The 24,803-nt window shown below is 43.5% G+C and overlaps 1 long non-coding RNA gene across 1 annotated transcript in view; it reads left to right on the plus strand.

The window, feature by feature from the left end:
* The window catches only part of LOC127021566 (uncharacterized), a 56,666-nt gene that overhangs the window by 25,651 nt on the left and 6,212 nt on the right, over positions 1-24,803 (plus strand). The window contains exon 2 of the long non-coding RNA XR_007767238.1: positions 24,635-24,799. This is a non-coding gene — a long non-coding RNA (uncharacterized LOC127021566). The remainder of the gene's footprint in view (positions 1-24,634; positions 24,800-24,803) is intronic.

Here is a 24,803-nt window from a genome sequence, read left to right on the forward strand (position 1 = left end):
GCCGCTGCTCTCGGCAAGGACTGCACTGACTGGTGTTGAAAGGGAGCAATGTGTAGGCCCTTGTAGTCTTGTAGGCTTTTAGAAAGACACTTGTTTGATACATCCAATCCTCAAAAAAAAAAAAAAATCTAAAAATAGCTCCAAAAATGGCCAAAGTACTGATTTCTTTTCTATCAAATTCTTGTTGCCACTGGAAGAGAACTGTTGCGTTACCTATTGGAAAGATCACAAGTTTGAGAATGGACTACCCTAAATTGCGGTCTTGCTTTTGTTACATGAAGTCATTTTCCTGTTTGTTGCAGTTTTATTTCCTTTAATTCCAACTGCGGTTGCCTGTGGGTAAAAAAAGAGCACTTTTGTTTTCCGATGATTGCAGTATAACCATGGCATAATACTCTAATATTTACACTGGAGTAAATGCTGCTGTTGCTGTGAGGCAAATGTGTCTCATAATCTGGTGTGGACCTCCAAGCATCTGGCACAGGAGAGCCCCGATAGCCCCACACAGCAGGGAGGAGGAAAACAGGGAAGAGAAATCCTTGGGTTGCCCAGGCTAATGGCCGCTATCTTCTGCATGCCCTGCAAAATGGTAAACTCTGTGCATCCTTTTTTCTAAATGACAAAAGAATCTGACCCTTTAATCCTCTTCCTCTAATTAGCTTACATCTGTACCTTGCTTGATTTGTGCCTTAATGCAGCAAAGCTTTTTAAGCATGTTAAAGTGTTTTCCTTAATCAGGTCCTTGGATTCTAATTCAAATACTCCCAGAGGCATTTCTTCCCTGGTTTGGACAGTGTTTCCACATTTCCAGACAGAAGCAAAACATGGTTGGGTTTTTTTTTGCCTCCTTGGCATGCCTCACAGAAACCTCTCTTATCAGTGCTTGAAAGCATTTTGGCTCTTTTTCTCAAAGTATGCTGGCAATAAAGCTCGTCTGATATGTAGATACAGTCAGGACAGACCTTTCAGTAGGGCTCAGGAGCTGCTGCTCACACTGCTGAGAGTGCTCCAGGGTGTGCATCTGACATGCAGCTGTGCCCCACTGCCCGCCCTAACTGTTGAGGTGCTCCCCAGGACTCTCCGCATCCTCCTGCCTGCTGCGAACTGGCAGCACCTTGCATATGGTCATGCAGCCACCCACCTTTCCTCCTCTTCCAAGGCAAAGGATTCAGATTCTTCCTGAATATTTGCTTTAGTTTTCAGGCCACTTCAAAGCTTCTTCAGAAAGTTGATTTGCTGTTTTGTCACCCAAAGTTTGGTTCCCGTCATCCTCCTATAGCTGTACCAGCCAATAGCAACCCCTCTCCTGTTTTGCAGCACCCTTTTTATTTGGTGCCAGGCTATTTTCTAGTGGACTTTGTGTGGTGCAGTTATCCTCACTGCAGGCAAGCAAGTGCCAAGCATATTTAGCCTGTTTCTGCCCTTGGGTATGACCCTCCCATGCCTCTGCCCTGCCTCACCAGCTCTCTGCCCATCCTTTTCCCTGGTCTCCTCTAGCCAATTTGCTCCTAAGACTCGCACCCATTCACACTCAAGAAACGAATCTTGGAAAGGATGCACAGGACTCATGGCATTTGCAAGCAGTTGCCGTATTGCCTTTGCCTCTGAGGAATGTTTTCCCCCCATCTCCATCTCTGTCTTCTCTACTGAGACTGCAGGGCAGAGATTCTCTTTCTTTTCAGAGAGGATCATGATTTCAACTGAGCTCTACAGGCTTCTGTGTAATACGGAGTAATATTTGCTTTAATTTAATTAACTATTCATATTCTCTTGGTGTGTTGCATTCTGCTCTGAAGATTTTGTGTTGCTAGGTAGGTTGCTATTGCCAAACAACCCGATGGTACTGAAGAGCAATCCCTAACCTTTTAAGAGAGGTAGTTCAGGCAACGTTGAAGAGCGTGTCATGATGTGCGGCATATCCCTTCTACGGTAAAGCCAGATAATTTATACCCCTATAGAACATTCTCTATGAGGGTCTGTGTGCTTTTAAAGGGAGCTTTATGAATCCACTCAGGTTTTATAGAATTGTATGGGTGTTGTCCACGTTTAAAATTTTATTGGTCATCTTCATCGTGACAGAAAATTGAGTTTCCCTTTTATTAGTCTATAATGGTGGCTGGTATATGTCACACCACTCTCAGTAAAAAAACACAAAGTCTACTTTAAAGTTGGAGACTGCTGTATTTCATATTTCCACTGCCCCAAGGAAATATCTTAAAATTGCTTTACTGCTTTTGAAAGAAAAGTGTTCTGGCTGGATTTGGAACTGAAGTGGACTGTTGTATCCCTATTTCACATTAAAGAAGCTAAACTATAAGGAAGAGCTCCTTCTATGCTTATCACAAATCTGTGGCAGAGAGCCATAGGTTATAAAGTGCAGATGAATGTAGAGAAAGTCTCTCTCCAATAAAAAGTGTGGAAACAATTTCACTGCCTCTTTATCCATGCAACGGCCTGTGGGCATACAAGGCAACAAAAGGGCATCCCAAGGTAATTGATATAGGCCAAAAGAACACCCAGAGTGATAGCAGCACGTGAAGGTAGTCATGCCCCACATCTGGGAGATGTGGCACATCCCCAGATTTGCAGACTGCAGCTCTAGAGAGAAACTTTTATTTCTCCCTCATGTTCAGATTCCCTCTTTCACCTTGGACCTTGCTCCAGTTTGTGTTGAAGTTGAGAGCAAAGCCCTGGCCAAAGGCCACAAAGCAGGTTTGGACCTTTACGTCCCCAACCATCGGCTCCCGGGTTGAAAGAAAGAGGTGGTTTCTTCCAATTTGTCCCCTTTCTCTAGAGAGCAGCAAGCACTTTGGCATCCAGGCTGTCTTGGTTTTTCTGTATCTTTATGGTATTTAACATGTTAGCTCTGTATCTCAGCTGGGACTTTGAGGTGTTACTGTGATATTATCACAATCATCACAGGCAAAGGATTCAGGGCTCAATAGATGTTTTCTCTTGGGTTTGGCCACCGGCATCTGCCTGCACGTGTTCTGTTGCTGTAATCTTGTCTGAGGGCATTGCAAGTGCCCACTGTTTACTTTTGGGATTCATCGAACACATCGTTAAATTACTTCTGCGGGTTAATTGAAGAAGCTACATGAGTTCAGGCGTTAGGATGAGCTAAGTACTAATCCCCTCTGTGTGTTTTGAAAGCCCATCTCAAAATCAGTAAGTATGCAGCTGTTCTTTCCTTTTAGATAAATATTGCCGTACAGGACCCAGTCCTTGCTGGTATAGACAGTGCTTCTTGGGCTGTTCTCTGAAAGTATCGTTTGGAGGAGGACACAAAAGGGCGAACCATAAACCCAAAGAAAAACACTTTTATAGAGTGAGTCAGATTAAAATCAAGCAGGTTGTGGAGGAAATGATGCCTGGTTTAGTGTACTTTAATTAATCTATTTTAGGTTTGCATCACTAATTAATCTCTTTTATGGTTCACATTACTGCATGCAGCTGCATATTTCTAACGTGATAGCTTGTCCTAACTGCTAGCATATCTTTGTAAAATAAATAAGTAGTCATTTCTGCCTGCAGTTGTTTTCTGTGAATTTCCAATCTTTCAATAACTTATGTGAAATACAGAGTAGCTGTGGTGGGAGACAGGAGGCTCTGCATGATCAGAAATAACTGTTAAGAGCAATAACTGGAGCTGCTGGTCATTCGCAGGTTGTGATCCAGTAGCATCCTTGAGCAAAAGACTTGCTTTTGGGAACTTAACTCTTTAAAAAACACTCCTGTCTGATGACCAGTATTTGTGAGAGAATAGGCGTAAGCTTTGTACGTGTACTGAGGCAGAGGATGTGTGATGGTTTTCACCACGGATGGAGACATCATGATGGAAGTCTCCAAGCTACAGGAGTGAGTGAGTCAGAGTAAACCTGGAAATGTCGGAACTGACTGTCCTCCTGGATGTTGCTATGATAAAATCCATCTCCTGGCAGTCAAGCATTTGCACAGCCCTAGAAGGATCCAGTGTTGGACAAAGTGCTTTGAAGTTGATTGGTGTGCTGTGAAAACAAAACCCTTTGGAGGTCTCGCTTCAGCTCCAAATCTATTGGCTGTCTCTTCTTCCACTCCCAACTGTGGTATCTGGTGTGAGGTACAGGACAGGACTTGGTCTTTAGGCACTGGAATAGGCAGCTTCCAAAAGTAAAGGCACTGATGGATCAGACATCACTTTAAGCCTGCTCGTTGGGGGCTGCCTCCATCCTAGCAAATGAACGGGACTGTGGCTGGCAGATCGCTGGATTAAAACCCTCTGACACCCAATATTTTATCAACAGGGAAGGAATGAGATTGATGCACAAATCGGTCTGGGTAATCTGAATGCAGAGGCTGTGTTTAACAGAGCAGTAGGAAAAAGGAGGCTTCCATATTTCTGACCGGTCTTAAAGAGGCTTTGCAGATTCTGAGGAATCGTTGATATCTAGCTGGAGAGAAGCTGAGAAAAATGAATTGCTGCTGTGCAAAGGGAGGCCATTTCACTGCCAGTGGTGTGCAGCATGCTGCCTCCGAAGAAAGAATGAAAAGAGGGGAAACAAAGCATGTGGGTGAGATGCATGACAAATTAAACCTCTGGATAACCCCATGTCAGTAAATTACTTGCCCCAAACACTAGTACTTCATTCCTCAACACGCCATGAAATTGTGTAAAAGCAGGACTTTACACCCTGCGTATTTGAAGTTGAAGCCTTACTTAAGTGCATAAAATAGCAGATCTTGGGAAAACTCTGCAGGGCCATTACATACCACAGGCTGTACCTGGACGTGGTGTTCCAGTCAAAACATCCCACGGTTGGGGTGAAAGGGGGGAAATACCTTTGATATGGCATTTGGGGTACTTCAAAAGTTGGGCATATATGACGCTTAACTTGAATCTCCACGGAAAACCAAACCAAGCTCCACCCTCTAGGGACCAGCCTCAGTTCTGCACATTTGTGACAAGCTGGGACCTTCCTGTGCAATGTAAGGTCTCTTTTCAGAACCTTGTACATGATAAAATAGTTTAGTTGTAAAAAGCTCTCATTAGTTACTAAATAGCTGAGATAACTATTGCTATGCAGTGATTACAAGTAATGCAACATTCCCAATTAAATTTATATATATATGCTGAAAGTCAGCCAGAAAGAGCACTTTGGGCAACCTTTCCTCTGCCCCCCTGCGCTGTCCCCCACTGCTCAGCCCCGCAGAGACCGAAAGCCAGATGCAGCCCATGTGTTCAGATAGATTTGCTCCTTTGCACTTCCTTTGGTAGGCAGGCAGAAATGGAGAGGATCTCTGTGTGTGCACACGTGCATTTTCAGGCACATGAAGGAATTTGGTGCCTTTGTTAATGCTGTTTTGTTAGAGGACTTAAAACAAGAGGATGAGCTCTGAAATGGGCAGAAAAATGCAAACAAATTCTTCTGCCTCTTGCATCTTTTTCTGATAGTGGCTGCTCAAAAGTCCCATGTTTGAGGCAGTAAAACGTGGCTTCCAGCTGAAGCTGAATTGCAGTGTCCTACTGCTGTAAACTCCTGAGTCTTGCTGCATGGAAACACAGTTCTAGGTAATCGCACGCATTTCCCAAATGGTGTTAAATTTCAAATCCAGATGGAAATTCTAGTAATGCCTGCTGTCCTTCACGCTCTAGCAGAACCACCAGCTCCGGCCAATTGTAACCACATGAAAAATAAAACGGTGCAAGTAGCTATGCTGTTTATAAAGTCTTGTACCAAATGTTGACATTTCGGTGTGTTTGTGACACAGGGATGCTGATAAAGGCTGGCAGGAAGGCAAAGGGACGGGGCAGGCGGGCACAGTGTCGGGCAGCTGCCCCTGCACAACTGACTGCACCGAAATGTGACCCATTGCAAGCAAGGGGAGTCAGGCAGAGAGATGTCCCTGCTGGTGGAAGTTCAAGCAAAATTGTGCTTTGGGGTTTGCTTCATTTCAGAATGAAAGTTTGGCTGTAAGATGGATAAAGTGAACTTTCTCGTGTTTTACCAGTAGGTATCCCTGAAACTGCAGGGCCAAGGCAAATGGAGTGAAAACGAGAAAATACAGGGTGCTCTGTCTTAACAGAATTTGTAGATCAGCCGTAAAAGAGTGCTGCCTGTTTCGGAGGGTTGCTTTCATGCATCAGAGGCAGGCTCCCATCCCTGGACTTCCCTGCCAGGCTGTAAGCTGAGACCTCATGACTGCTGCTCTGGTGGGTACTGGAGCAGCCTTCCAGCAGGAGTAGCTGCGTTGGGGCTGTGTCTGGAGAGCTGCAAGACTCCTGACCTTCAGCTCAGCTCTGGGGTTTGATCTCCCCTCTACTGTGGGAGAAGCTTTGTCTGGTTTATTTTGCTCAGTCAGCACAGAAATGTGCACATCTATTTTTCCAGCCTGAGACCGTTCTCATTTTTAAGTCTTACTGAACAAATAAGATATTGTTCACTGGTTCTGAGAGCTGTTTGTTAGATAAAAAAAAAAACCACCTCCTTTATCCCTTGTAGCAAAGAAAGTTAATTGAAGTAACAACTGGTTTAACACTATCTTGTTTAAAAAAAAAATAATTCTAATAAATGTTTAACATTTTAACAAAGTTCAGTACACGCTCCAGCAGTACTGCATCTGTGTTTCCTCTGCTCTTTTTTTAAGCTTGGCATACAAAGTACCATTTAAATACCATGGTGAAAAGGGCAAGCATTCGATTTAATGCTTTTGAAATTATTCTGGAATTAAATCCTGTGCAATATATCTCAGTCGAGCAGTGTTGCATGTAGCCACATGCAGCTAATGAGCCATCAAAGGCAATGCTTTAAATCCCCATGCACACAGTACACAGATCCTTTATTTTTGCTGTCATAACACAAATCACCAGCCTTGATGCTAAATCAAACACAGGTAAAAGGAAGAAAGGAAAAAAAAACACCAAAACCCAAAAGGAAACAGGAGACAGTAACTTTGTGGCTAATTGGAAAGACATTTGAAAAAACAGTTGGGGTTTCTTTCAACGCCATTAATCACCTCTGCTGGAACATCCTTCACAACCCAAGCTTTTCTTGTCCTTGTTGCTATTTTCCCTCTTTAACATGGTACAAAATGTACATACTCTTTGTTGTTCTTGAAAGCCATTTCTCTCATGCTGTGGTGGAAGGGCTTAGAGTACGGCCCATTACAGCTCCCTTTGGTCTTGGCGGGGCCGCAGGTTTTCTGCCTTCATCTGGTGCCCTGAACTTACCAGTGAGGACATGGCTGCTTCTGCCCAGCGGGCTGGAAGGGGGAGATGCTGATTCATCTTCTACATTGTCCAGCACAACAAGGCTGAGACCTCAAGGATATAATGCAATGAAAATAAGAAGCCAGAATGGGAGGTAGGGTGCAAGATGATATTTCTGTACAGAGTCAAGACATGGCTTCTGCCAGCATTTCCTTCCCCTACCTTGTTTTCCCGCAGGCAAGGTAAACGTATGCAACAGCTCTGGATCCATGCTGGTTACCTGCAGGCTGCTTAATGGCCAGTGTAAAATGAGTGATGGCTGTTAGCCAGCTCCATAAGCATTCACCTTGCTAAAATCCTTGAGGTACCTGGAAGAAGGAGGCTCTGCTGAGGGCCGCCTGGGGCTCCTGCAGCCCTCGAGCAGAGTAGCAGCACTGGGAATGTATGGAAAGCCACAACGGTGGCCTTGGCCACCTTGATTTTTACAGGGACTATGGGGAGATCAAAGTAGGTTATCCCCAACCTGTTTTCCATTTGGTTGAGCTGTTTGCCAGCAACACAGCTGAATGGGTGCTCTGTGTGTGTATTATTATTATTTTAATTTTTAAAGGTGAGAAGTCGTCACTGCACATAAGCAGGCTGGTAGCTGTGAAGAGAGGGGCTGTACACTCCACATGTGCAGTTCCCAGTGCCTTTTCTTGACTGATTTGTGTTTTGGACAGCTTCATGGGGTGGGTTTTTAATGACTCATGTCAGGTATCCTTTAATTGCACAATGATGATGGAAGCTAGAAAATGAGCAACTGCAAGAAGCACCCATTGTGTTAGGTGAAATGTTTGTATGCTAAGAGGTAGTGCTTGCCTTAAACACTTGAAATGCCCAAGGTAGTTAAAAAGGTGGGAGCAGGGAAAGGTTGTTGTTGCCTCTACAGCTGCATCAGTATGGCACAGAGGAATTAACCTGTCCAGAGATGTTAGGGAGGGGATCACTTAAACCCAACGTTACCCATGAAGGTGTGTTTGAATGCTGTGGCTCAGTGTCCACATGCTGCTCCCACGTACTGTGAAGCCACGTGCTTATGTAGATCACGTACGTGTGTGGAAATGCGCTTGTTTGCTGCAGTATTCTCAAGTGGTGAGTGAAGAAGCCTGAGTTGGAATTTGTAACTATGATAACCCTTTAAAAAGTAATTAATAATCTAGTAAGCAATAATGAAAAATGCTTAGGAGATTGGAGGAGAGATCTGTACAAGTCCTTCAGCCTGCTGCGTTAACCAGGGTATTCCCAAGCTCTTACAATTTATCTTTGCAATGTGATTTTTGAGCAAAATAATGTTTGTGCATTCTTATTTAAATGTTATCAACAGTTCTCACTAATGGAGTGGTTAAGAGGTTATAACGTTTACCAAGCTTTGAATTTTCTCTGGTTTTGATCCTCAGGCAATATGACTCAGATTTTGTGAGATGTTTAACTTTCTGGCAAAAGAGGTATAGAAAATAAATCAAGCTTTACTGTTGTAATTAAAATAACATTTTCTACTTTAAAGTATTTTTGTCTATATGTTTATGTATGTATGTTTATATAGCATACACAAGTCTTCAGGTTTTTTTCCTATAGTGGAAATTCTATTCATATTTTAAAAAAAAGGCATCAATGGAGCCTGGTCATCTTTGTATTCAGCATACGTTAATGTGATGAATAGAGATATTTTCCCCGTACCATTGCAAATATTTATAAACTACACATCACTGCAATTTACTTTAAAATGTATTTTCTCTTGCAGGGGTTTCCTCTGTTTGTCATGGTATTTATCCAACTGGGAAACACTGAAAAATGGGAATGTGTTAACAGAACAAGCTAGAAGGATACAAATCATTCTCTTTCTGCCCCTCTGTGGGAATAATGTGAATATTTATAGATCTGGAAAGCTTTCAGGAGTCTTTAATAAGTGAGAGCCAAACCATTCTCTTTGTGCTGATGCCATTTCTTGCTTTGACCTGAACATCCATCAGCTAGGAGCTGTAGCACCAAGGAGACGGAATCAAATCAGTCATCTATACTTAAGCCTAATTAGTGGGGGTTTTTCTATTAAAATTGCAATAGAGTAGGGGCAAAGGTGCAGAGCCCCGCAAGGGTAACGTTGTTCGCAGCACATGGCAAAAAGGACACTTAAATGCAGTCATCTTGTGGAGCGGGAAGCATGTGGCTTCTTGCTTTTAGACGCCGCTGTGAAGTTGCATGGGTCAAATGCAAGACCTATTCGACCGCCTTGTCTCACGCAGCTAGCGGTGTTCCCCGTGTGGTATTTAGCAGTTTCCAGGCCTTTGCAGCAGTCGTCTTTTGCCAAACTGTTTTATGTGGAAGGTGGGTAGGATTTTATGAGAAGTGAAAGCATGCTGATAAGACAAAAGAGGAGGTTCCAGTGAGCTCCTCTCGCTTATTGAAGCCAACTGATGGAGTGGGGAAAGGAGGAGGGTTAACACGACCCGGTGGGAAAGCAGAGAGCAGAAAAAGCACTTCAAAGCAAAGGCTGAGCAGGGGTCAGAAGCAGTGTCAGGTCCAAAGAGAAATGGAGAGGGGAAAACCTGAACTCCCTGCACCTTCCCTGACAAAGAGAGCAGTGTTGAGCACTAGAGGGAAGAGTGGAGGCTGGCTGAAACGGACACACTGCAGGGAAAAGATTAGAGAAATCTGGGAAAAAGAAAATTCATTGTGATTGAAGGAAAAAAAAAAAGCAAGCAGGGTATCTCATGAAAAATCAGTGAAAGCTCTCCTATTGTCTTTTCTTTTTTGAATTTCCAGGAACAAGGTAGGAGCAGAGCTCCTAAAAGTGAGTGGGAGTGTGCATGTCTTGTAAGAGGAGATGCAAGGTTGGGTTTTAGCATAGCTCATTCTTCATACGACTCTTCTGTGTAAAGGTCATATTTGAGTCTTTTGTTGTTGTTGGCTTTAGGACTGAAGGCCCAGTTCTGACTGGGGCAAAAGTCCCCCTTTCTATAATACAGTACCAGCCTAAGTTAAAGCTGCAGGATAAATCCTCAATTCTTTGTTCAGATACAGCCAAAAGAAATCAATAAAACATATTCAAAGACTCGCTTGGGATCACAGATCCTATAAAGCCTTCCAGAATGTTTAGTTTTACCAGAGTATTTTGCCTGAGGATGTTGTGTGGGCATGACGCAACTACCTCCTACAGCAGTAAATGGTCATACAAGAACTGGAAAGCTATCTATTATAAAATGTCCCTAATAAAATTATGTGTTGTCTAAGGATGGAGGCAAAGCAGTGTCAAGCAAAGAACGTAGGGCAGGAAGAATGGATTACAATTGCTTCGATCTGTGTTAAATCTACCTTTGGAGGGTGAGGGGAAATAAGTGTCAAGTATGACTAGGTATGACACAAGGAGATGCGCTGGCTGCACTGGGGTCACATCTAGACAACTGTCTGCTGCACCCAGCTGCAAGGGCTGGTAGAAAGTGGGGTGTGGGACCACCTCAGTGGCCACACATGCAGCTTCACAGTGGGAATGATAAGGATTATCTTCAGGAAAAGACTGACTAGCTGATACCAAAGCAGGGAAGAGGTTACTACTGGCTTGTGCTGAAGCACTGGCCCTTTGCCTGGTTGCTGCCAAGCTGCTTGGCAAGCTCTCGGGGAGTTTGGGTTTCTAGGGTCTGCTGGCTCAGCGCCTCCCAGCCATTCAAGCTGCTCCGGGCTCCGGTGTCTGCAGGTTTAGCATAGACATGTCCCAGCAGCTGCCTGGGTTGAGGATATCCAGCTCCATGGTTTCCTTGTGGAGAAGCCAGCAGTCTGGCAACCTCTGCTGTGCCCTCCTGACAGCCTGGGAACGGACTTGGGGACACCTGGCTCCCTCTCGGGTTACTGGAAAGGAAAGATGAGTGCCTGGCAGCTCAAGAGACCAAGAAATGGGAATCTCAGCTGTTGCCTAATTTGGAAAAACTTAATATTGTTTTGATGGTTTTTTTTCTTATTTCCTGCCTATAAAGAATGGTGTAATTTCTAATCCTTTCTCCAAAACAGAATGATGATAATTTTATTCCAAACTCCCCACGGACTGAATTTCTGTCGTTCTACACTCAAGACTAATCCGATTTTCTGTTGCATGTCCTTTCTCCAGACCACAGTCTCTGCTTTTCTGTGCTAGTCCTTTTGTCTTTAAGGTTCATTTGCCTTGACCATGCATACACTGTAAAGTGGTTGCTTTGTCTCTTTTTCCAGTGTTTAGAGAAAGTTCCTTAACACCATTTTTTCCCAAAGGCCAATTTAGATGCTGTTTTCTCTTTTGTAATTGTTTCTGTCTTTTAATAATCCTGGGACATGGTGGGGCCCATCTGTGCTCACTTCTCAGTCCCTACTTCTGAACAGCACACTCCTCTTTGTCACCTCTTTGTCCTATATTGGGACTCCTGCTCTCCCCAGGCCTGCTGTCTCATTGACATCACCAAGGGTGTCCAACGGCTCCCTCCACCCCGGAGCAAACCCAAAATACAGTAAGCTCTTATGGCTAAGAGAAAATTTGGAGTCAGGGAGCAAACTGACACAGAGAACTTAAATGCCTCAGAGCATCAGTTGCATTAGTAATTACTGAAGGAAGAAGGGTCAGCATGGGAGACTGTGGCTTCTCCTCTCATTTTGATGATTTCTAGCCAAAATCTCAACGATGAGGTCATACTGTTCCCCAATGAAAAGGCTGTTATATTCAGCAAGTGAAATACATAAACATTTAAGAAAGTGGCTGTGCACCATAGTTTTGCAGTGTACTGGTTGTTAAGTAATCTTCAGTTATAGGAAAGTCAGGAAGGGCTTTTTTCGTTTGTTTTAATGTTGTGGAGTGCTAGATACCCGCAGCAGGAAAACATGCTATGTGCTCAGAGCAAATGCACTGATCTTGGAGATTGCTCGGTCTAGAGCGTGGGCAAATGCCTGGAATGGTGGTTTTGTTGTTTCTGTGCAGACAATAGCCCTGTCCAAAAGCTTCAGTTGTCCCCTTGCTGGCGTGAGCATCCTGGCCCAGCTCAGCCCTCTCTGCCCTTCCTTGCTCACAGGGGAAGCGGTAGCATGTTCAAGAGACTCACCCGTGCCCTGGGTGACGTGGGATTGCCAGTCTGGTGTCTGCAATAACTCAGAGCACTCTTAATCTGTGGCTTTTGGGAGCTGATGAGGTTTGCACCTTAGCCAAGCGGCAGCTTGGGGCTAAGAGGATGTTCTGGACGGTCTCAGCTATATCAAAAAAAGAAAGGATTTGGTCCAAGAAGAATACCCCTCCACATGTCCTTAGCAAATACAGTTGTTAAATGTCCTCCATTTCAGGGGCTCTGTGTTAGAGCATTTGGGAATTTAAATTAGTAGGTCAGGCTGGTGTGTCACAAGTGCCCCTTCTCACACTTCAGAATTATTTTTAATCAAACTGTTAAATAATAATGCTTTTAAAAGAAACAAAAACCACTTCAGCAGAACATTGAGTCCTGAAGTACCCCAAACAATAATGCTGCTCCAAATTCCTGCTCTGTGTGTGGTGAGGAGACCAGGACAAGCATGGGACTTTCTATTATGAGACCTGAGCCACCGCCACTGATGAGAAATGGAGTAAGAAGGGTGGAAGGGAGTCTATAACAACACAGATGCAATGCTGCTGTCTAAAACTGGCCCTTTATATAATCCAGGATGTCAGCAACACTTTTACTGGGGTTTATTTTAATGGCTTTTAGTAGTTACGGCTGATTGGCAACGGCGAGGCTTGCACCCTGCCTTGGAGGGGTAGCCCAGAGCGGGCAGTGGCATTGCGAACCTCCACGCCCTGCCACCAGCGCGCCCTGACCCCGAGGGGACTGTGGCCGAGCCCTGGCAGTCGCTCACCCGTGCCCTTTCCCTCCTTGCTTTCCCTGCTGAGCCTGGTGAAAAGACCTCCAATTACTTCCAATTGCGGTGACGGTTTTGCGCGAGGTTAGACACCCGTCCGCTGCGGCGGGGAACGAGCCGACCACCTCGTTAGGCCACCAAGCTGCCTGTCAATGGTGGCTGCTTTCCGTCATGGCTAACCTGGCTCACTTCTGCATAGCGATGGCTCTGCATCCCCGCTATGGCTGCAGGCTGCGTGCGTGCAGAGGCTGTCTTCCCGAGAGAAGGTCAGAGACCTCTGCAAGGCTTTGAATAGCCCCACTGGCACTCTTTTTCTTCTCAATCCTGATACGTATCTTTGCTTTACAGGGAGCAGTGTTGTATAAAATTGAGTGGTCCAAGGACAGATCCAGTCCTTGGGCAGGTCCAAGCCAGATGGAATTGTAACTTCTGACATGACTACAGCATGAAGAAGCAGTCTCTTTTTGATTTTATATTGTCCTGCACAAAAGCCTTGTGGACACTATAGTACAGCCTGTGTTTGTTCAAGTTAGAAGAAGTGTGAAGTTCGGTGGATTGGCTTGAGGGATGGATACATATGCAAGCAAACAAGGGATGTGGAAAGGTGCGAAGTTGGAAGGGGAGGAGTAAAATCATGTCGTGTGGAGGAGAGCTGGGGTGAACTCCCATCCCCAGGAGAAAGAACAGCTCTCTAGTACCTACAATTACTTTAACCAAAATCATGGCTAAATAGGTCTCAGAGGAGCTGGGAGCAGGAGCCAGAAAAGTCTAAATTACTACAGCTTCAAAAATCTCCGGTTCTAGAAAGATTAGCATGTCCTACAGAGAATGGCAGTACTCAGAACAGCTCTCTTCCCTTCGTGCAGCATATCTACACAGCTGTGATTTTCATGCCGTAGGATTATGTGTTACTTGCTGAAATTGGAGACGTGTAAAAGTCAATAGGATTTATGCATCTGATTTCAGAAAGGAGAGGATTTTGCCCTTCTTAAGAGCAGACTGCTCATTTCATAAATGGTTACTCAGGGAGAGTACGATCGCACACCCTGTACTTGCAGGTGAAGCTTTTACTTGCATGTCTTTGTCAGTTAAAAGTTGCAGAATGCAAATGCAGCTTTGGGGTACCTGACTACGAGCTCTGTGTGTCTCAGCATTGGAGATGTTAATCCCATTTCTGATGGCGTCCAAGCAACTGTGTGCCTGCTTGCAGCAGCTTCCTAAGATGTAGTCACAGAGACATTTCAGGAGTCTTCCCTGTTCTTCTAAGGCATTGGATAGCACAAATGCCTCTTACAGTGGTCTTGCTCTAAATACCCTTGAGCTCACTGGTTTGCAATTCAAAAGCAAGCAGTAATAAAATACCTCTAGAATGTAGTAGCTTTTTCTCCTCCCTTGAATTATTTTATGCATTGCATTTAATTAGATTTTCTTTTATTGTAACAAAAAAAAAAGTTCAGCTGATGTGTTCATTTAAGCAAGATGTTGGTGTCACTTTTTTTTCTACTCCGTTGTGCTGAATCCATCCATATTCTCCAGGAATGAGCTTCTCGATGCAGTTTGATTTGTGTTGTTGGCTGGTTGGTTTTTATGACCTTCCTTCTATTCCAGCAGTTTGGTGCCTGGGGGCAGCAGAAGGTTTCCTGCAGAGATGGATCTGTGTGACGTTCTGTCTGTTCCCTTCTTCCTTCTGTCATTGCCTTCTGCTCCCACTTCTGTTTCTTCTTCCTTTGTAATGGCTGCTCAAGGAGGATGGGGGAATTGTTGGTTAGGACACACTGGACCCTCAGTCCAGATTGTTGCAGTTCATTTTCTAGATTTGCTGTGTACTGCTGAAAGAATGTGAGCAATATTTATGTTGTTGTGTATTACAATAGCAGCCGGAGGCCGAAAGCAAACACAAGGACCTCTGTGCTTGCCATCATGCAGGCAGAAGTCCTACACCATGAAACATCAAAATGCACAAGACAGGCACTGAGTTAGGGAATGTCCAGTCACTGGGGGTTCCCCACTTCTTAGGCAGTTGTATTTTGGGCCTGGGTTTCTCTCTGTAGAGCTAGAATAATAATTTCCTCTGTCCATGTTGTGTTTAAATCTTTGTCATATGTGAAAAGTTTTACTATTTTCGTGTTGAGCAATGATAAAGAATCTTTCATTTTACTTTTTCCTTTTATATCCCCTTCTCTCTGAAGCTGTGTGTTTCCATGCATTCACTTTCTTCTCACCTCCCTCTTTTGTTTAAGCACAGGCTCACAGCAAGTCCATCAATCCCAAACCAGCCATTATACTTTTTTTCCTCTTGAGGGATCCTTTATGTGTGTAGCAATGTCACCAAGCTCATTAAAGACTGCTTGTTTAAAATCTGTGCGATTTCTCGCATTTAGATAACCAGATGGAAAACTGGCTGAAACACCTTTCAAGGCATGGTCAGAAACCTGTGCTTTACCTCCCTATTTTGTTTAGATGAACCAAACTTAGAGCAATGTGTCCTCTTCGTTTGGAAAGGTTTTGCCTTTTACGTTGATCTAGGCTGTGGGACACTCTTCTTGAGCATGGGTGAATGCACTGCAGGAGTCAGGGCAGCCTGAAGCTCGGGGGTCTGGAAAAGCTGACCAAAGGATGGTTTGGACTCATGAGTTTTACCTCTACAAAAAGCTGCTTTAATGCTCAGTAGATGCAAATAAGAAGTATTTTATACTGCAGAACTTCAGTCCACATGAGCAGAGAGTGAAAGACAGCAACTTAAGGGTAGACTTTAGTCTTTGAGAGACTGTCCTAAGCAGGCTGAGACAGGAGATCACAGAAATTAAAGGACAGCTCTAATTGGGTGCTAGTCAGCCTCTACTGCACGCTCTGCATCTTCAGCTGCCAAAAACTCAGGAAGCTGAGCATGTTCCCATCCTAAGGAACTGAATTGTAATGTTAAAAAAAAAAAAAAAAAAAATCACTATCCTTAACACAGAAATTTCACAGCTCTTATGTTAATCATTTTCTGTGTCATAATTTAAGGCCTTCACATCTCAAAGCTGTATTGGGGTGACTGTAATGAAATAGTAGCAGTGACTGAAAACTTTATAGTTCATTTAGTAATTTGGAGACGTGTTGTCAGCTCAGCAAAAACTGACAAAGCATAAATGGTAAAGCATCATCTTCCATTCCTGAAGATATCGGTTTGGTGTTTGACTTGGGATTAAAGCATTTTATCCAAATTTATATATTGAAATTTATATATCAAATACTATGCTATAGAAAATGAGTGAATGACGTCCTTAATGTTGTCTGATTTTTGGTTATAAGGGCAAGGAAATGGAGCAGAAAGCTTTCCCCCATTTTCATCGTCACTAGCTGTGAAGCATCAGTAGTGGCGAGAGGCGACTACAGGCACTGTAGCACTTTCAGATATCGGGAGACAGGTCCCGCGCTGTCCTGTGTGACAGAGGGACCCTCTTGCCCTGCGAGTTGGGCAAACCCTACAAACAGTGTATATTTGACCTGTATTTTTCTGGAGACCAGTGATGACAAGGAGTAGTCAGAGTTCCTATTCCAAGCACAGCCTTCTTCAAGACTCCACAGGTGAACACAAGCCACAATTGGTGATTTCACCTGTAAAACAGCTCAGCTGAAGAGCAGATTCTTGGCTCTGTTTTCACCTAGCCTGCAGGGTACAGTTCACTTGAGGTAAAGAACATCAGTCATTGTTCTCTGCCAGCGGAGCGCTGCTCCTGGGAAAATAAGGTACACATGGTTACCAGAAGAGCTTTGATGGATCTTTCCATCAGTTGGAGACTACATGAAGAGCTGCATTTTCCAAATCTAGTGCAGAAAGTGTATGGAAAACATTTGAAAAAGGCTACCTGGCAGTTAATGCTGGTAAACTTTATTTTAAAGCCCTTGATAAGGGCTCCAATTTTGCATTAGCTACAGATGTCATGAGGACAAAGCCAAATGTCAACAGGCTCTTAGAATAATGCAGTAAAGCCTTAGGTACATTCTGTTACAATAAGATGGATTTTTGTCTTTGTGGCAGTCTTGCATAAACCAGAAAGTCAACATTTCAATATGATGTGATATTCCCATTAAAAAAAAAAAAATACGAAAACCCAGCATCTACAGCAGACCCAACCAAACCAATTAAATTTCTGTGTTGTCAGAGACATTTCAATCAAATGTGTATCACTTCATATGTGGTGTGTGTTCCTTTTCCATGCTTTGAGTAACTTTTTGTTACCTCATGAACACCTCACTTTTACTATGAGAACCAGTATTACGCAGACCTCGCACAAGAGGAGCTTTGTTGCAAGAGGTGTCAACTTTTTGAAATAGTTCCTTGCTCTCTGACTGAATCCAGTCACTTGGGTTTTCAGTGGTCAAGTTCAGCCTTTTGTGTGCACACCTCCTCTACTGATGTCAACAACGATTGCACAAGAATATTAAAGAGTGCAGCTCGTCCTGATAAGTAATTTGCCCTTTACATATATTGCTAATATACAGGGGAAGTGAAACGTTTTTCTCTTCTCTGTGTTATTGTTGCTGAAACTGTGTGTTTATTTTTTTGGACAAAAACATAGCAAGAGAATGTTTGGCACAAAACTAAGATGTACTTTTGTACCCAAAACATATATGGTGGGCTCCAAGAAGTTGTAGATGTACTTGGCTGGGAGTAGAGTTGCAGGGTATGCCCCATGTTAAGCAAGCAACCTGCTTTGCACAAAGACAGGATTTAGAAATAGAACTTTTCAAGGTCTTTCTGAGCTTATAAATCTCTTTTTGTCTCTAACAGATATGATGATACAGAATGTGCTTTTGAAGATCTTGCAAGGCGTAACGATATTTGCTTTTTTTAGGGTTTTGTAGAAAAATATCCTATTGGTGCCTGACAACTGGTATGGGAATACTTATTCCTGATATCATAACTTTATAAAAAACGGCACTTTCAGGAGGTTATGAAAATGCTTCCTACCATGTTGTTCCATGGCTGCTGTTACATTTCAGATTAGACATAGGAAGAACACACGACCATGGTTACCTAATGGTGCTGGAAGAGCACCATCCTCTTTCACCTTTTGCTGCATTGTTAATGGTAAAGTATGAGTCATAGTTATCGCTTGGTACATTTTCATAATGATGTATGGTGATTCGGATGTGCGTATCTGTAATTAATGAGAGGGAGTTGCATGGCTAATTCCCTGTGCACTGCTGACATCCTGTCTGCAGCTTTGTCCCTGATCTTTTACTTACGTGTCTCAAACAGCCGGTTATTGCATTACATCCTTGTATTATATAAATAAAGCCTTGACCTTTGTCCTTTGCAATATTGGTTCAGAGCAGTTTTAATTCAATTCAGAAAAGAAGCCTGAGTGTTAAAACCATTTGAATCTCCTTACACACCTTAAACGTTGATGGCACTATTTCTGCTCAAGAGAAAGTACTAAGGCTAAGAAATTGCCTTCTAGCTTTTTGTCATTGACAAATGAGTGCGTGTTTCTTCAGGTTGAAACTATGCAGGAAGTCCTTTCTGGGTAGGGAGTACGCATACTCCTCTGCATTGCAAGGCATCGTGGGTCTACAGAAATCATTAGGAGTGCAGTATTTTGTTTATTATTTCATCAAACAATTCTGAAACAATAACCCTCCTCAGGCAAGTTCCTTCCCCTGCTGTGGGCGAATCTCCAGTAGTCTTTTTATTTTTCCCCATCACCATGTTTTATAGCTTACTTAAGGCTTATATCTATGAATCCTCCCTGCTAAAGCCAGGCTGGCCCTAGAACCATTGCAGTCCATTAAGACAGAGACCGCCTCACGGGTATATTGGTGTCAGAAGCTCAGGCCCTCTCCGGGAAGAATCTGAGCTCTTTTCTCTGTCACCATTCATGTGGTTGTGTTGGATTTTTCCCAATGTGTGTGTTAGAAGTGGAGGTAAGCAGGATGCTTATGTCTCTGAGCATCTAAATCGTGTTACTGCTGAGCTTCAGTTCCCCACTGATAGAAAATGGGGATAAAGGCACTTAATTATCTTCTGTGGATATTGTGGGATAAATTAATTAAAGATTTGGAGTATTAGAGCTAGACACAATCTGGCCTTCATTAAAATCATTGTGATTGTAATGCCGTTAGTACCTCTGTGCAAATCCTAGCGAAAGTAATTTTTTTAGAATGATGGAGATACAGATCCTCTAATTATCCAGGACAACTCAAATTAGCACCACAAATAACTGCTAAAAGTTGAGACTGCATGATGTGAAAGATAATTGATTTTGAATATGTTAGGGCACAACTGCTGTTAAGTGATGTACAATGTTATTTTCTCCTGTTGGACGTTTAACAATGCTTTGAAGTAACAGAGATGTAATTTGTACTATTGCTAGAGATTTTTGGGAGCAGAAGCCTGAGAGAAACAAGGAAAGGAAAACAAACTCACAGTTTGTTTGAGTTTTTCACCCATTGCCGCTTCCACCTTGTCTTGTTTAATTAGAACTGGCTTTATATCAATTTTGTATTATTTGCAGATTTTAAATGGGGTGCAGTTACAAAATCAGAATTAAGAAAAATTTTTTTATTATTATTATTCATTTCAGATTTGCCCCATTAGTAGAGAAAAAAGGATTCCTAGCAAACCTCCATAGGTTTCCTTTGGGAGAGGTAAAATAAACCTTGATCACTGATAAGCTGACTTTACTCCATTTAGATTCCATCCCCCATTACTTTTGGTACAATTATGTGTAAGCAGTCATTGCATGAAGCTGCCTGGACTCCATGTAAATGATACGTCTTTGGCATACAGGAGTTTTTGTAAATCATTTAAAGGAAGGCATTCTTCCATGCTTGGCAGAAGAAGGATACAGAGAGCTTTTGTACCTCAGTTGCATCAAATTGAATATTTCTTTAATCACCCTGGAGAAGAATGCACTTGATTGCATTCTGCGAGTTCTGCTGTTATTGTTCTTGGGTAGACCTGGTGGGTAACAGATGACCTGACTCCACGCCACCGCTACCCCGGCCACCCCCTCGAATCTACCAGCTCTTCTCCCTTGGGCAAGACCTGCTCCACTGGAGTAGTAATTGTGCAATAGTCAAAAGAAAAGAATGTGAGGGAATAGCTATTAATAACAAAGTTGGCAACCCCCTGCGAGGAGAGCTATTTTCACATGAAAATCTTCTCCAAAGAAGTAATGAAGCCTTGCTTCATTTGACGTCTTATCAGGTAATTGCACAGAAGGTGATTTCCACATAAGGATTTTTTTTTTCCTGAATGTAGGGTGAATACCCACTATTTAAAAATGGACAACAAGCCCTGCACGGTGCCCAAACTATCAAAGAATTAACACCTAGTGCAGAAGTTTAGCATTTTTTTCCCTAATAAGATGGTGCTAAAAAAGACAAAAACTCCTATATGAGAGATTATTAACCCGCCAGAAGAGGGAGAAGCTGATGAAAGCTTGGGTCTGTTTTTGCACATGGCTGCACAGTGATGTATTTAATTTTGAAGAATATTAAACAAATCTGAACCTTTCCCTCCCCTTTTTCATTTACAGAAAACAGTAAATGTAAGGCCATAACTAAAAAAGTAGATCGTGCTGTCATCAGTTTAGACGTTTTCCTGGGAAATACTATGAAAAATATTAATAGAAAAAACCACACTACTTTATGCTCAGTTTTCACTCATAAGCTCCAAGTTTAAAGTAGTTGCTTAAATTAATCTAGGCTCAATCCTCAGCCAGAAGCTGTGGAAAGGAGTCCTATTCTGCTGGTGTCTTAAATTGACATAGTCAGATTGAGCACCAGAAAGCTGAGAGGAATTTCAATCCTTGGCCTCAGTTTATGAGCTAATTACCGATTTGACAAATGTAACTTTTTCAGTGGAGGACTCATTCTGAAACTGTGTTTTCTGGCAGTGGTAACAAAGGAGTTAAACTGCTGCTGATGCCTCCCCTCTGAAGAAGGAGTAATGGTGCATCTGTGACGAGCCTTTCCCTGGTGCTTTGGTGCACGGTGCTCAGCACAGAAGGGATAAGCCTCTCCCAGCAGGCAGAGGAAGTAATGCTATTAGGCAGGAGCAAGACGTGCTCATCCCATGTTTGGACCAGCTACTAGAAGGCGATGTGTGACATCCTGAACCGACAGGATGAACATATGTCATTCCTACCGAGCTCTACAAGCATGTGGGGGCAGAGCTTTCCCCATCCTATTTTTTGTTGAATCTGTGTGTCAGAGGCTTTATTTTTGACGTGGTCAGCAAAATCTCTGAATATATGTTTGCACGAACAGGTGCAAACATTTGCTTTATCATCTCCATCTGGATGTGAGGCGGTCCGGGCTGGGAGCTGTGCAGCCGTGTTTTATACGCTGAGGCAGCTTATCTCAGACTCAGTGACGCAAATAAAAGGGGACTTCCCAGCTGCAAGCAGCTCGCATCTGGTGGGACCCAAATGAGCGCATGGCTGCCTGTGCCTATGTGTGCAGACATATCAAATGTAAACATGAATCCAGTTAATTTTCACACGTTTGTTACAGCTTCCCCTGCCTTGACAGAGGCCTCCCACAGCCCTCCTCCTTCTTGATCTTGCTGGGAAAGCCTGGATTTATGACATTGTAGACTGTTCCTTGGCCTCGTACTGGGATGCCAGAAGTGGGGCAGTAGCTTCATCGCAGTATCAAGCAGAGAGGCAAGCCAGGCTGGGAGGAGATTCAGTCTCATCAGCCCATGTTGTCGTCTTAATTTATCAGCCACTGCCAGAGAGAACAAGGAGCAAGACTGATGGAAGGGGAAGGCTCTTTTAAAGAAGCACCCAGGAGGTCATAAAATGTCTCTTAAATTGGGAGGAGGGGCTTACTTGTAAATCAGTGCTTTCCTGCTCACAGTGTCCCCTGGCATAGCTTTCTAGATGAGCACATCCCTAAATAGAGTAGCCGGGATGGGAAGTGATTTGTCTCCCCGGTTTGATACTTGCTCTTTTAACCAAGGAAGAGGAAAATATCAATGATTTCTCATATGCGTACTAAGTGCAGGTTACGGTTATTATAGAGTTTCCTGTGAGTGTTTGGGGTCCACTCAAAGCAGCAGCACAGTGCTCTGCTAGCGTAGCACGCAGGTGGTCAAACTTCAGGAGAGGAAAGCAAGGTGGGGAAAAGCTGCTTCGCTTTGTACTTGCATCTGTAAATCCTGTCGAATTTTTGGGTGCCCTGCTCTGTGCCAGGGTGCAGTGGTGTGCCGCGGCAGTGGCCATCAGGGTGACTGGGACCAGGATCTCCTTTCTGTGTGCGGGTGGACTGGGACAATGGCCTCAACCCGGCCGGTGAATCAGCGCTCGGACTCGCCGTGCAATCAGCCGCGCGGCGCTCAGGAAACGAGCCACCTGCCCCGCTTCCTCTCATTTAACTGACTTATTTTTAAGTGGAAAAAGTTACGAGCTTTGTTCCTTTTTCTCAGGGACTTCGTGTCCTTTAGAGATCCCTGAAGGCTGCAGTGCAGTACGAGCAGCCCCAGGGACCCTCCTTTTGGGACCACATCCTGGTATCGTCACTCAGCACCAGGCACTAAAGCCGAGGCTATTCATGAGATACACATGGACCAAAATACTGGGCAGCGTGGCAGAAACTCCTGATGCTATCTGAGCCTCCTTCTACCATTTCCCAAGGAGAGCAGTGGAAATTGTTACTGAACAAAAAAACAGGTCCTGGCTCTGCTGAGCCTGTGTGGTCCACACCTGCATCTAGTGACTGTTACTCATGCGGTCCTGGTGAGCAGTGAGGCTCTCGGGCTGGGAGGCAGCATGATTGCAGTTAGTTTGATCTGGACTTTTGCTGACATCTATAGTGTTATATACTGTAAGCCTGTCTCACTGTCCATTTGTGACCACGCGCTCTGACATTTCTTCTACTGTACATTTTGTGTAAGAAAAATGTGAATCTAAGGTCCGTCTATGGACCAGTGGCACTTCCTCCATCGGGTTTCTCCTCTCATGAGTAGGATTTGAGATGCTCCCAGACTGTGAACCAGCACAAAATAGTCCATCGCAGATACCACAGATCTGATTTCCAAGAGTCTTCCTTTGTAAATCAGCTCTGGAAACATCAAGGAGGCCTAATGTAGTAGATGTTTCTTTTCTATATTTTGAAGAAATGTGTTGTGCTTGCACTCTTCCATTCAGCCATTACTATGTCTCGATCCCATACCTTGTTGCTCCATGTGAAGATAGCTGATCTAAGTCCTGGCTGGATGCTGTGGGTCTGGGTCCGGTGCTGTACCCAAGTGAGATGTTCCTATGAGGTGACACTGTTTCTGGGACCTGAATTGGTTTGTCTCTGTGGCACAGCATCGCACTGTGTAGATGTGCTAGTTTCCTCATATGTCTGGCTTGGGGATCTCCAGCACACCTCTGCATTACATGGTGTAAGCATGCCTGTATTTGCAAAACACCAGCAGTAATTAATGATTAAGTAGAAAACAAAGGAATGCATGTAAGATCCTTTCTTAGAGCAATTCAAGGTCTAACCATGCTTACAATCACCTCCTTTTATTCTACTCTTCTCTCTATACATACTAATTCACTTTAGCACCAATTAATCCATATGTTTCAACCTGCTCACCCATCCTCTTTTTTTCTGGTTAGAATAGCTTCTGGGAGGTGGTTCTTTATCTCTCACTGAACTTTTGCTAAACCAGTGGTTCTCTCAGAGAGGAATGTCAAGTGCTTAACAAAAATTAGTTTTAGTCAGAGAGAGAATAAATAGCACACCACCACATGTATCAGAACAGAACCTGTCTTTGTGGTGTTAGGGTGGATTTTAACCATAGCTCCAGTTAAAGGATGTGTACATTATACCTCTTTCTGTGGGGAAGGGGAGAGAAAGGGGACTCTCCCGGAGCCATATTTCCCATTGGGTTCTGCTGGAAAAGGTGCACACCACTTCATTTCACCTGTGCAAAGATGTGCATGTAGGTAATTGGAGAGAATGGTCTTACCTGTACATCCCTCGTTTTTGCGTGGTTGTCACTGTTTGCAAAGCAGAGCTCTGCAGATGCAGAAGTAAAGACAGACTGGACTGAATCTAAAATCCTAAGTCTTAACTCAGCAGAACTTATTCTGTGCTTCTGATCTTTCCTCTCTCAACCTCCTCACCCTATTTTTAAATATCCTTGTAAATCCTTACTTCAGTCTTTGTTCAGGAAGTAACTAACAATATTAATACGAACCATGTAAACAAGACATCATTAACCAAGGCCAATGTATGACACTATTCATTGATATTTCTAGCTATGATAGTTTCGTTCTCCTTTTTTGAATACCTGTTTTTGGACTGTATCCCTTTCTTTCCTTTGTTCGTCTTTTCCCAGTTGACAAATGGAGAGTTCTGTTTCTCACAAAACATGAACCAGCCTGGCTTTTCTCATTAACTTCCTTATTATCATAAGCACCACCACCTGTAACATTCATCATGTTAGCAGCATGGCGCTGGGAGCTGTGTATATTAGCTAACCCATATTCCCCCTTAGAGCTAGATGTCAGGATGGAAAAATATTGCAAGTTCATGCTTTCAGGGCGGGGTTTTTTTTCCTCAACTATTTTGCAGGAGTGCAATAAAAAATAACTAGAAAAACATCTCTTAAGTGGCTGAAATCCGGAGGAGGCTGAACTCTGGCTCATCTTGCACAGGGAAGCCAAGCAGCCATGCAACTGTGCAGGACTGGAACCATTTTCTTCTTGTTGGTGAGACTGGCTAGAGTTAAATCAAAAGGTGA

Source organism: Gymnogyps californianus, chromosome 13, assembly GCF_018139145.2.
Source record: "Gymnogyps californianus isolate 813 chromosome 13, ASM1813914v2, whole genome shotgun sequence".
Classification (NCBI taxonomy): Eukaryota; Metazoa; Chordata; class Aves; order Accipitriformes; family Cathartidae; genus Gymnogyps; species Gymnogyps californianus.